Here is a 12,842-nt window from a genome sequence, read left to right on the forward strand (position 1 = left end):
TGACTTGGTTGTAATGGATGAAAACTGAACTCATAAGGCTTAAACACTTTAGCCAGTGGTGAATAGAACTAAGCAGGTCTGTTAATACATTACCATGAGCAACAGTAGTTGTGTGGACTACCTTGTTCTAATCAAACTAATACCACTTGAAAGCAAGACCATACATAGTGCTTTTGTCTTATTGCAACTGAACTGCTATACTAAATTTGACTTGAGCTGAACAAGAAATGCAAAAAGCTGCTTTTTCTTCAGGTGGTAAGATTTTCTCACATTTAATTTTTTTGTGTGACTCTCAGCTCTAGACAATTGCAATCTAGATGCCTGCCATCAGTTGGGAATATCACCCTTAATTAATTGACTGCTGGTATGTGCAAATCAGTTAATCAGTTTCAAAAAATAAATAGCTGCTGTATAGACAAACCTGATGAAGACTTTCAATGTCCTTGGTTCATTTGCTTTTCTCTCTCTCTCTTCATGTTTTTATGAGTGTCACTGTTAAAGTGACACCCTGACCCTATGTATAAAAATGGGGAAAGGGTTGGTGGATGGATGGATGGAAATTTCATATTCAAATAAACAAATGGATTATGTCACACCAGCAGTTTCAAAAAAATCCTAGCAATACCATCTATGAGGTAACACAAATGCAACTTCAGCTCAACATAAAGAAAATATTTAAAAACCTTTGCCTTGTATGGCATACCTGAGGCAACATTGCATAGTCACTGTAACAGTTAAAGTCCTTTTTTCGTTTTCAACTGTAGCACTTCTTTATTTGAGTAAAAAACAAATTTTCTTGTGCCAACTTCAACATCCATTCTTTGTACAACAAATGTTTCCTATTTGCCTTTAGTTTTGCCAGAGCTTCTTACATCTCTGAAGCTCTATTCTTAGCTTTTCAGTTCCTCTAAGGTAAATAATATTTCCATTAGAAAGGGCCTTTTCCTAGAGAACACTCTTTCCCCAATAAATTATCGTTCAGTTTTCAAGGCTATATATTGCATGCACTAGAAGGTTCCCTTCCCCTTGAAACATACTTAGGAGGCTGCTTTTCTTTCCTGAAGAAAATAAAATCTTTTTATTTCAGTTTGCAACACCTAGTTAGACAGGCAGGACTGTCATGCTACCGTTGACTATGAGACCAAGGAAACACAGGAAAGACTGAGACTGGACACTGAAATGTGTCTGCAAAAAATAATGTCACAATTAGTAGAAAATGTAAACCTGATGTATTAGTTTGCCATTTTGTACTCTCTAATGAACCTTTGTACTGTATTCTGCTGTTACAATTATTAGGAATGTTTGCTTCTGGTCAGCATCATGGCTATAATGGGTTTTTAACCAACCCAGTCTCACAATTAAATGAAAAATAAAGAAATGCCAAACTAGAGATGTCTGCACTGGACTTAACAATGATGTCACACCTACTCATTAAGGCCGTGGTCTTGCACCTGTGGCTCAAGCTGCCATCAGTCCACACTTGTGATTCAAGCTCTCACTAGATAGAAATCATCAGATTGTTGTCCGCTTTGAGCCATGAACCCTGCAGTGGAACAATATGATTGTCCTCTTTCAAGTGAGACTATCAAGCCCAGATCAGCATAGCTCAGGTTAGCTTATCAGATAAGAATAAATTGATAATTACCTTCTGTGATTAAGGAATGTGTTACTAAAGGACTTTGAAGATGGCAGCACACTCTTCAAAAGCTTAATTTCTGCTCTCACAATGTGAAAAAAGAAACTGAGAGATAGGGCTAGTAACTCTGCTAGTTTTAGTGAATATAATTACTGGCTGGTAATTGGATGCCAGCCAAGAAGAAATTTAGAGAGCCTGGAAGAAAATCAACTAGGAAAAGGTAAAGAGAAAACAGCAACAGGGAATGATCCTGCAATTGTTCAGAAAAAGCATTTCAAGCTCCAGCTTTGGAACAAGACCAGACCTCCCAACCATCCCGAATTACTCGTTTTTTACAGAGTTTTGGGGTCCAAATGAAGGGGTGCCATGATTCCCGAGTGGCACCCCTTCATTTCCGATTTCTTTGCTTTAGTTTTTTTTATTTTTTGAATTTTCACACTGTTAGAGCTGATGTCATTACATGCATCATGACATCAGCTCTGTCAGTGCTACCAGCCAGTCGGAAATGAGCTCAAGGAGCTCATGTCATCATTTCCGTCTGGCTGTGAGCAGGCGGAAAGTGCTTTGCTGTCGAGAATTTGAAATTGCTGCCGAGAGAAGAAGTTTTGCTCATGCTGCCATTTTGGACTTTGCTTATGCTACTGGCTTTGTATATGCTGCCGTTTTTGGTGCTGACAGAATGAACTGCTTGGTGCTGCTGAGAGAAGAATGCTGGCTGGCTTATGCTACCGAGAGGGGGACTTTGCTTCTGCTGCATTTGAGAGAGAGGGACTTTGCTTCTGCTGCATTATGCTGCTGTTTCAGATGCTTGAGAGAAGAATGCTGGCTGGCTTATACTGCAGCATGGTGTGTGTGTGTGTGTGTGTGTGTGTGTGTGTGTGTGTGTGTGTGTGTGTGTGTGTGTGTGTGTGTGTGTGTGTGTATAAATCAAATCTTAAAGTGTGTGCGTCAGCTACTTGGGCAGAGACACAAAGCACTGGTTGGACAGAGAGGGTGCTGGAGGTTTTGGCTTGACCACTCAGCTGAGATCTTAACCCTATAGCTGTGCCAGTGGGAAGTCTTATTGGGGATCTGGAGAAAGAGGAAGAAACCAGCCCCAGACTGACTGTGATTTCTGTGTGCTCTTAAGGGAAATTGAAATTTACTGTGTGTGTACTTGTAATCCTCCAATGTGTACATCCCTCACTGGTGCTAGTAGTGAGGATTGAGGCTCCTTGATTACTGGACCAGTGCAGGGGCATCACAGAGGACAGAGCACACAGGGAAAACCTGAGATTTTCTGCTGTACCAAAGAAACTGGAAGGAACAGACTGTATTAATTTTATGAATGCACAAATAAGTAGCTGGATTGGTATTCCACAGCAGGATTTGTCAATGAAAGGCCACATCATGTGTATGTTCCAAACCTGGCCATGAGAAAGCAGCCAAGGCTTGTATTAGTAAACATGCAAACCACAAGAAAAAGTTGATCTTGACAAAATTGTGGCAGAAGGGCAAAATATAAAAAATTAGACAAAGTAGAGTGTTAGTGAAAAATGATTATTCGCTGTACACCAAACAGAAGAGAAGCAAACTTATCCTAGCAATCAGGTAATATTGAGAGGAAGGTATGAAATTCAAGCTGCTGTATCCAGCTGTCTTCAGAATATTTTTTCCTGGTGAATCAAAGTCAGTTTTGGTGCAGATCAGGCTAAGGAGGAAATACAACAGTTTGTCCAAAGTCATGCCATTAATGTTTGGAAGGACACTAAAAGGAAAAGGGAAAACATAACTGTAAGTAAAATATTTTTTGTTGAAAATACTATTTATATAAGACATTTCATTATATAAATTGCATGTTATATACTAAAGTGTTTTCAGTTATTGTATGTATTGAAGATACTAAAGTAAACAACTGGGTTTTTCTCTTCTTTTCTAGTTTTAAGAAACATAAGCATTACAATGCAAAAAAGAGAAAAAGAAGGCTGGACAGAAGCATGTTTAAGTTAATATGCTGTCATTCTGGGTTGCTGAAATGGAAGATAGGTTATACAAGTACATATATTATAATATATGTAGAGTTTATATGTTTTCCCTTAATTCTGCATAGGTAAATGTCTGGATTAGGCCCTTAGTTTAATCTAATAATATTTTTTGTGTAAGCAAGTAAATAAGAGAACATTGAATGTAATGAAAAAATTTCCTTTAGCAAATAAATGTTCAGTGTGTGTGTTGAGAAGTCTGCAGCTCAGGTCAGCTGTACATTTTGTTCTTATGTTTCCATGGAAACAAGCTGACTACAAGGGTAGGGAATAAATGCCAGAGCACTTTCAAAGGCTAAAAGTTGATGTTTTCTAAAACCATACAAGTTGTTTTTTTACATCTGAGAGGGGAATGAGGAATAGATGACAAGAACTGGCAGCAATTAGTGTAGGTAGGAGCACAGGCTGTAAAATGCATCTTAGCATGTATAATGTTGATTTTAGGTTAGGTAATGCATATGTATGCAGCTGTCGATTTGGGACAATTCTTCCTATCAGGAGAGTTATACTTTCATATTTGAAGATATGCAGAATTTTATGTTTGTTTTAAGTTAATAGGCATGGAGATGTTCTGGGGGAAATGTTTGACGGTTTTCATTAAAACACAAAGTCCTGTAAAATGTGACATAGGTTCAAATGGACATGACAAGAAACAACTGTATAAAAGATCAACCTGCCAAACATTAGCAGGTACAAGAAGCACAAAAGCTGGAAATAAACATTTAAAAAGGTATTATATATAATAGGTGGGAATAATAACTTCTTATCATAATGGCTACAATATCCGTGTTATTCTTGAACTTAAAGGGCCTAACAGGTATAGACAAAAAGGAAAGATTCATAAATTATATTAACATATACAGAGTGCAAATAGCAATGCTACAGGAGACACACATGAAAAGAAAGGATTTCAGGCATGAAATTCATGAGAGGGGTCTATATCATATGAGCAAATCACACAAATTGCGAATGCTCATAATATTGAATGTACCAGACCTCGAACTTCCTATTGTGGGGGGCACAGTCCCCCACACCCCCCACTAAATATATAGTCAATCTCCGAGATCGCACTACAGTGAGGAAAGGGCAAATATCCCATTCTTCGCTGTACCGCAATCTCAGAAAAAGCACTTTGAGGTCCGGTACTTTCGATATTATGAGCGTTCACAATTTGTGCATTTCGCTCATATGATATAGATCCCATAAGAGTATCAGTGAAAAAGGAAATGGGGAATACTTATACTAATTGCTAGAGGAGCTCTAATAGTGATAGAAGAATGGGAAAAAAGATAATAATTGTAGATTTCTGGTAGTAAGGGACTACTGGCAAGGAAGTAGGATTACTCTGGCATAAATTTATATTCCACTTAATACTGCTATCATGGAACTTTAGAAATTATTTGGAGAAATAATTAGATCTCAGCAGGGAATATGCTTGTAGGTGGAAACTGGAATTTGATTTGCAATGGTGAGTATGTATCTGAGGAACCTAGAAGGGAAATTTAACAAAAGAGGGTAGATTTATGAAGGCATTTATAAAAATATTTTGTGTGGAAGATATTTGTATGGAAGACATAGATTCTGTAGAAGGAACTCAAGACAGAATATACATATTATTCCTCAAGGTACAATAACTGGGCTAGACTAAACAGAAATGATTTTTTCAAGTGCATGTGCATTTAATTGAAATAATTATTTCATATCATGTGCCAATAACAATGAAGATAAAAATACAGGGCAGTGAAGTAAAAAATGAGACACTGGGTCTTCCCCACCTACCTGTACAAAAGAAAGGAATGGGTAGTGGAAACTTTTTGAGATTTATTAGGGAAAATAGGCATTTCTTCAGAAGTTATAGCTAGTGTGTGGGATAAAATGAAATTGGAGTTTAGAAACAGCATAGAAATAAAAGAAAAATGGATATGGTTAAGACATAACTGGAATTATTTAGATGGGCTGACAAAGGTTAAAGCATTACAAAATAAGGGGGAATCTCACAGAAAAAGAAGTGCAATTGCAGAGTGCTAAAGAGAAAATAAGGGAGTATCTAGATAATATGCATGAGTTTAGAAATATTGCTGTTAATACCTCCCCGACACAAAAACTTTTCGCACATTAACGTCTGCAAAAGAAAGTAAAAAGGGTTGTTGCTAAACTTAGGGAGCCTATAATAATAAAAATAACCAGACATCCTGTAGAGGTATTAGAGATATTTTGGAAATTTTACAAAAAAAATGTATGAAGCAAATAAATATGGAAATCAAGAAAGAGCACAAATGGAAATTATTACAGAAGACTTAAGTATGCCAAAGTTAGAGGTAAATGAGTCTCAACAGTTAACAAAAAAGATAGGAGGAGATGAGATAAAAATGGTCATGTACCCTCAATCGGCTGGAAAATCTCCAGGAATAGATGGTGTTTCCCTGGATATTTGGAAGCTAGGAAGGAAGGAAGAAAATCAAAAAGATCTGGAAGATTTTGTTTAACAATATTTTAAAAGGAGGGGATGCACCAGCATCCTGCAAGAAAGCTATGGTGGCTGTAATACCTAAAGACAGTAAATACCCATCAGATTCAACTTCATATAGGCCCATTTCAATTTTAAGCCATGTTTATAAAGTGTTTATGTCAATAATAGCTAAAAGAATGGCACAAGTGCTGCCAAAATTGATAGATATGCATCAGTATGGTTTTGTAAAGGGGAGGCAAACATTTGTCAACATTAATAAAACAATAATGATCCAGGAGGAGCAGAGTATAAGAAAATACCTCTGTTGTTGGTGGGTCTTGATGCAAAGAAAGCATTCAACAGAGTAAGCTGGGATTTTATGAGTAAGGCAATAGAAGCATCTGCATCCCCTGATACAATAATAAGGTTAATTAGGAGGATATATGAGGGATCAGAGGAAAAAAACTAAAGTTGGGCGGGTTCCTCTCTGACGTGTCTAAACAGAGGAACTAGGCAGGGATGTCATCTTTCCTCTTTCCTCTTTGTTGTTTGCTTTATATTTAGATCCAGTGGCAAAGAAAATAAGGGTCTCGGAAATTCAAGGATATAATTGGTATGGTAATCAAGAAAAGTTGGCTTTATATGCAGATGATATTATTTTGCACCTGATAAAACCAGAACAGGACCTTTAAATGTTGTGGAACATCTTGAGACAGTTTTGAGTTTTTTGGGGAAATAAAATTAATGAAGATGAAACAAAGGCTATTGCTCTAATTATATATCTGCATATGAACTGGTCCAGTAATATTCATAGTTATGCAGACACAATAAAATAGGGTATTTAGAAGTATAGATTAAAAGGATTATGTTGTGGCAGCTAAGGATATGTGGAAGGAGACTAAACAAAAGATAATACAAAAATTGAGGAAATTGAAGCTGTTTATGGATGCAGATAGCAATATATAAGCAGTAAAAATATTTTAGTACCTTTGGTTTTATATACAGGTCAGGCATATTTTCATCAACCACAGGAGAATCTGTGGACAACAATTAATATAAAGTAGAAGAAATTTATCAGGGACAAAGTACAAGTAGAGTAAGGTGATCCTTCCAACAGAACAAGGTGGCTTAGGATTACCTGATGTGGAAGGATATTTTAGTTACACAGTTAAGGCTTGTGTATACATAACACAAGTAAAAGCTATAATTCAAACTGGAAAGGGATGATGATGAAATGAAGGAATTCAAGAAGTAAGGAGAGAGTAGGATTTTGGATGCAGATCCTTAACAAAATAACAACAGCCATACAGAATATTATATTCATAAATTAGCAGAAAGTATTCTAGAACTAAGCCAACATGAGAATGGATAAAGGAGATTTTGCTGATAGGGACGGCTGTAATTAGGGTACAGGGAATAGGCAAGATGGGGCTGGAATTTATTGAAGAAAATTGGCAAAGGATTCAAGGTACTGGGAGCAAATAAGAAGACAGGGAAAGGTAAAAGAATGGGAATAGACCAAAAATACATTTGGAATGCAGACTAGAGACTGTCTTCCATATCAGGGATTGATATCAATATACAGGCAAAGAGTAAGGGATAGTGGAATCCTAAGTGAAACAACCTGCCCTGGTAGAATTTGTAGTTGAATCTAGAACAAATGCCAGTGTTAAAAAAGAGATAATTATTAGGGCATATAAAATATTGCATGATAAGTATAGGAATCAATCAGAGGAGGTTAGAAACAATTGGGAAGGGAGATTGGATAAAATTTCATAAGGAAACAATTGGAAGATATTTGTATGGCTCTCAAGTATGTAACTAAGTCTAGAAGATTTAGGATTTTTCTCGGAAGTGTTTGCATAGGTATTGTCATACCCAAGTAGACTCAAAATATTTTTTCCTTAGGTAGATGGCAAATGCTGGAGGTGTGATGCGGAAGAAACAGGTAACTATACTTATGTTTTGGCAGTATAATGAGTTGGCAGATTTCAGAAATTCTCTGAAAGTACTCTTTTAGAAATATTGGGTGAGTAAATGGATGTAACTAAAGAAATTATTTTTTGAGCTGGAATACAACATCTGAATTGTCTAGACAAAGTAAGGCCTTGCTATGTTTAATTCTGGTACTTACCAAAAAAAATGCAATTACAAGAAAATTGAAATCAAAGTCTAAACCAGCTGTATTTGAAGTACTGATTATTGTAGTACAGATAAAATAACCAAATGAGGGATCTTTAGAAAAAGGTAGGAGCAAATTACATAGGAAAAATGGAAATTTGGGGAACAATACATGCAGAATAATGCTTTGGAGGAGGAATGGTATTTAAGGGTAGGCAGGAACTGAGCAATTTATGTAATGTTGGATTAATGATAGTAATACAAAAACATATATGATGTATAATGTTTGTAACTATGAGCATGTTAATATGGTTTGCTTTCTTTTATATAAATGTATGTTTGCCTATATCTTAAGTGATAATTCAATAAAGGTGTTAAAAAGAAATAAATAAAATTCAGTAAAGAGATAAAAAGAAATGGTTATTAAAGTAGAATAATTGTTACCTGCAGTCTAACAAAGAGAAGATATCCCACCCCTATTTGTAATTCCAAGTTTCAGTCATTGCACATGACAATAAGCAATGTTTCTTAGTACAACTTTTGTAGTAGTTAAGATAGTTGTGAAATTAAGTATTTAAGATATTGTTATTAATGGATTTTAGTACTACTAGGTTTGTATTCTACTAATGTACCATCTATGTTAAAATAATATGCTACTATATGCAACAAAATTGCACTATCCACTTAATAAAGAAGAATAAGAATGCAGTAAGCTGTTGTGTTCTTATGTGTACAGCAAAACTGTTCACGTGAATAAAATCTTGCCAACATTAAAAAGTTGAAGTAAATACAAAAAATGGTTGAGTATTAAATAAAGGCTTATTAGCACATCTGCTTTGCTCATTCCAAAAAACAAATGAGCAACTGCTGACACTGTTTAGAGTAGCAATTCACACCTTTACCAAAACAAGTCAATCACCTGGATTTTAACTGAGACAAGACACTAACTACCTTGTTGAATGGAGAATCTAGCTAATGTTCCACCTCTCTCATGGAAGAAAAGACTAGTTGCCCTTTCACTATCCCTTCTTTGCTGAAAAATGATTGCCTTCTTTTCTGGAGACCCACTGAGGAGCAAGTTATGACTTGAAGAAATTAATAAATTCCCAAAACAAAAGTCTTTAGCTGTAAATATAGTTCCTGATTAGTAGACTTGGGACTCCCTATTGTATGACTGCATAGTTATCTGCAAATACACTACAGCCTTCTGCACACTTTCCCAAAAGAAAATAGGATGTTGTTTACCATGTTAATATAGAGCACTGTTTCATACCTTCCGAGAATTAAACAATCAATAATGTAACTCTGACAAGGAACTACTTTTCTTTTTGGAGAATCCAGCTAATCCTCTGCCTCCCCACAGAAGAAAAAATGACATCTTGTTCTGCTGATCTTTGCTGCTGAAGAAAACCATGACTACCATATTTCCTGGCAAACCACTCATCAGAAGACTGAGATTTGTATAAATGTATGCATCCCAAAAACAAAAACCTTTAGTTGTAAATATTGTTGCTGATCAGGGGTTATTCAGGGACTCTCTATTGTCTGGTTATACAGTTGTCCACAGCTGTATCATGTTTTTTTCTGTTCCTCTCAGAGTTGCTGGGTGAGCTGATACTGTGTAAATAGAGAACCAGGTCCAAAGTTACAAGAACCAGGCAATTAGCAGGATTTTAGTTCCCATAAGGCAATAATCAAATGCTTGACTGGAGCATTTTCCATGTCCCATGTAGCAGAAAAGATTGGTTTGTTTTTTTCAGTAGACCTTTCTTTCTGTAAAAAAAAAAAAATACTTCCCTCTTTTCTAGAAGCCCCAGAAGGAAAACTTTTGAGAAATGTATAAATTCTAAAAATAAGAAACTTGGTTGTAAATCTAATCAATGATCAATAGATATTGATGAACTCTGTGCTTACAGCCATGTACTAGTGTCTCTTACTATAAAAAAAGTTTCCAGATTTTTCCAAACTTTAAACTCAGTTGACCTCCTCCTTACAATTAGCAAAAACAAGGGTTGCTTTCTCTGATAACCTATACCCTTTGAATTTCAAAGAAAACAATCTTTAAGTGAGAATACTTTGCAATAAAACAGGAGGAAAAGTAAGAAAGCAATATTACCAGCAAAACCAGAAAAAAAGAAAAAGATGAAAGTTAGAATTACTGATGTAGCAGTCTGTTCTGACAGCATTCGAAAGTAAACTACCCAGAAGCCAAATGGAGATCTACAGCAGCAGCAGGAGAGGACAGACCCAGGATATATGTCCTTATACAAGGAGGTTCAGAAAAGTCAGGGATCAGAATTAGCATCCTGAAAGATTATGGTACAGTTTTCCAGATATATTAATAGGTTTAATGTCTGCAACTGGTATACAGTTAGATAGCATTACTCCAGCACATATAATGAAACACCTTAAATACTATTGAACATTTATTTTAGATTTACAAATGACAGATCCTTTTCTACTTCAAAAATAAACTTCAAGAATGTTGACTGGGTCCCAGGTCAAAAATGTATCTGATGCTAGAATCTGTTTGGTTCTACAAGACATGCCTGATACTATGTCTCATGTTCTGTGACTAAAATGCATAAGCAGTTTTATGTTCATCAATTAATAAGTAATCAGATCATAACTTGCCATAATAATGGACAGCAGCAATCTGCCACTAGAGAATATTATGATTAGACTATACTAACTAAAGATAATCTTCAGACATCAGAAGTTGGCCTACTTTTGAGCCTACGTCGTTCGGCTGTATCAGGCCTAGTATTTGTGGGGGCAGAATGGTGCAGCATTAGTATTGCTGCTTCACAGCACTTGGAACTCGGGTTCAGTTCTTTACAGGGATCATCTGTATGAAGTTGTCATGTCCTTTTCTATGTCTCTCTGAGTTTCAGATTATGGTTTTCTTCCACATCCCAAAAGACATGCAGGTAGGTGAATCATAGATAATCTAAATAGCCCATAGGTGTGTGTGTGTGTGTGTGTGTGTGTGTGTGTGTGTGTGTGTGTGTGTGTGTGTGTGTGTGTGTGTGTGTGTGTGTGTTTGAAAGTATACGTGTGTATATGTGTGTGCCTGTGTGTGTGTGTGTGTCCTGCAATGGACTGACACCAATTTACAATAGTGTTTCTGCCTTATGTATGTTGCTTTTGAGAACAGACTCCCATTTCCTTTTAACCCCTAAATGGGATAAAGCAGGTTTCAGTAAATGAGCTAATTCCTAATATCCATCTTTTCAAAATTTACTGATTATTAAATATGCTGCTTACTGTAAGGTGTGTAGATAGACACCAGATTTAAATGTCATCTGGAGCTTCAAAACACCATTACCCAAGTATGTTTATATACTACATGTAGTAAATGTATGATTTATACTGCTAAATCTAAGAATATGTACTTTGTTAATAAAGAGTGTTCAGAGTATTTTTTACTGGTCAGTGAACATCTAAAAGTAACAGATAATAATCAAAGTATTATTACTGATAATGCTATTGAGCCCACCCAGAGTATTGTGCAAATGGGCAGACTGTTGGCCGTTGTATGAAATATTATGTTACTTCATTGCAGCAGCAACTGTTTAATAACTTAAAGTGCCCCACATTTTGTACCAAGCCCATACAGAAAAATAAAAAGATTAAATGGCAAATCCCTTCAATGGGTTACCACCTACATATCCTTAGGGATGATCGTGAATTAATTTCCAGTACTTTAGTATCATGTTAGCTCTCAGAAATAATATTTGCAAGACTTGCAGATTTAAATAAAATAAAACCTATCCATTTGGAAAGCAGTTACATATTAGGTAGTCCATTACCACCATCAATTTAGAATTGTAACACAAAGATAAAAATAAATAGTTTATATATATATATATATATATATATATATATATATATATGTGTGTGTGTGTGTGTGTGTGTGTGTGTGTGTGTGTGTGTGTGTGTGTGTGTGTGTGTGTGTGTGTGTGTGTTTCTCATTTTTTTATTTTCTCCAACTCTTTTCGGTTTCTAATACCATGACTGGAATGGACCCCATTCCTAAGTCAAAGTACGATTAAGGTTCATGAAATTAGTATTGTTTCAATCTTTGATGTCAGCCAGAAGTGCTCTTTGCAACACCCACAGTGTGCCCAGTAATGACTCATTCTGCAATTCGTACAGAGTTACATGTATTGGTAAGATATCTTAATATGACTGTAGATTATTTTTTATAAGACCTGTTGCTTCTACTACTATTGCAAATGTCTGGGTATCTTTCTTCCACATTGCTCTCATTTCTGCCTGCAAATCCTGGGCCAGATTCAAAAAAGCCTACACTAAGTGTACACTGTTCTGAGTGAAGAGACAACACAGACATAACTCACACCTTCTTCCTCCCAATTTTAGTTTTCTTACTGATATTCTTGTAGCGTTAAATATTAACAGGGATTCATAAAGGTTACCACAAAGTGTAACTACATGTACACTTGATGTAATCTTTCTGAGTGACTAAAAAGCGCATAAAATGTGATAAGAATTTTAATGAATACATATTGTGTACACAGTGTACAGTTAGTGTAAGCTTTATTGAATCTGGCCCCCTATATGTTATGACTTTGTGTCTCTCTGTATGCAAGAC

The sequence above is a fragment of the Protopterus annectens genome, chromosome 2.part0 (assembly GCF_019279795.1).
Source record: "Protopterus annectens isolate FY-2018-M chromosome 2.part0, PAN1.0, whole genome shotgun sequence".
Lineage (NCBI taxonomy): Eukaryota > Metazoa > Chordata > Ceratodontiformes > Protopteridae > Protopterus > Protopterus annectens.